Consider the following 1,925-nt stretch of genomic DNA (forward strand, 5'->3'; position numbering starts at 1 on the left):
ACTGAACTGAAAAGAAGAGTTCTGCAAGAAGGCCACAATTCGAAATTGTCTATCCATCCGGGGAATACGAAAATGTACCAAGATCTGAAACAGAATTTCTGGTGGCCGGGAATGAAGAAAGAAATTGCTGATTTTGTTTCCAAATGTCTTCATTGCCAACAGGTCAAAGCTGAACATCAACGACCTGTCGGATTACTGCAACCCTTACCCATACCGGAATGGAAATGGGAGCACATCACGATGGATTTTATCGTTGGGTTACCTCGCTCCAGAAAAGGTATGGATTCAATTTGGGTTATTGTTGATAGACTAACCAAATCTGCTCACTTCTTACCTGTCAAGACGATTTATAATGCGGACAAATTGGCTGTTATCTATATTGATGAAATCGTTAGACTGCATGGAGTGCCTGTGTCTATTGTTTCTGACAGGGATTCGAAGTTTACATCGAGGTTTTGGCAAAGCCTACAGACTGCATTGGGTACTGAATTGAGGCTGAGTAGTGCCTATCATCCTCAGACAGATGGCCAATCTGAAAGGACCATCCAAACTCTGGAGGATCTACTGAGAATGTGTGTCCTTGATTTTCAGGGAGACTGGGAAAGCCATTTGCCCTTAGCTGAATTCGCCTACAACAACAGCTACCATTCGAGTATTGGTATGGCGCCTTTTGAGGCATTGTATGGCAGAAAATGTAGATCTCCAATTTGCTGGGCAGAAGTTGGAGATGGGCCTTTGCTTGGGCCCGAGATTGTATATGAAACAACTGAAAAAGTGAAACTGATACAGCAAAGATTGAAAACTGCACAGAGTAGACAGAAAAGTTATGCAGATGTCAGAAGACGGGACAGAGAGTATGAAGTGGGTGATCACGTTTTTGTGAAAGTGACACCAATGAAAGGCCAGACTCGTTTTGGAGTCAAAGGCAAGTTAGCACCGAGATACGTCGGACCTTATGAGATTATTGAGAAAATTAATCCGGTGGCGTATCAAGTTGCGCTCCCTCCTGAAATGGAACACATGCATAACGTCTTCCACATTTCTATGTTGAGAGACTATCTCCGGGATCCCTTCCATGTAATAGAGCCTACCCACGTAGTGTTGAGTGATGACTACACTTACGAGGAACGGCCTATACAGATTGTAAACCGACGGATCAAGAAACTGAGGAACAAAGAGATCCCGTTAGTGAAAGTTGACTGGCAGAACCATGGTGGCGTGTATGCCACTTGGGAAAGGGAAGATGACATGGCTAAACGATATCCTGAACTGTTTCCACTGAATCCTGTTTTCTTCCAGAATGAAGGTAACTCGAGTTTAGAGGACTAAACTCTTTATAAGGAGGGGAGACTGTAACAACCCTCGTACTGTTTACTGATTTATGACCGATTGATTACCGTTAATCACCGATTACTGTTAAACGAAGCTGATAATGACTGATAACTAACTGATAATCGAACTGAATGAAATACTGAACCGACTGACTGAAGTTGAAACTGAATTGACTGAGTATATGTTAGTTAATTGCATTCTATCTGTTTGATTGTCTGATTATCTGTTCATGTTTATATGTTTAAACTGCTATTTGAAGGCCTTATCGGCGGCCGAATCTGAAACCGATTGATGTTACGTGACCCTCATATTTAATGTGATTTTATGGTATAAGTATCTGAAAATTGATTAGGTATGATTAAATTACATTAAAATAAGCCAATTGAAGAGTTGGACTTAATTACCGTTTTGCCATTGAGTGGGCCACTATCTCACACACATACTTGAGCCAAGAACAACATTTCCTCAGCCATTTTCCTTCTCATTGCCGACCAAGAGGGAAGAGAGGAGAGAGAGTGAGAGGAATTGAATTCTACCTTGAGTTTTGCTTGGAGAATTGAAGGAATTGAAGTATAGATTGCATATTTGAGCTC

Source organism: Camellia sinensis, chromosome 10 (genome assembly GCF_055761805.1).
Source record: "Camellia sinensis isolate YWXY chromosome 10, ASM5576180v1, whole genome shotgun sequence".
NCBI lineage: Eukaryota > Viridiplantae > Streptophyta > Magnoliopsida > Ericales > Theaceae > Camellia > Camellia sinensis.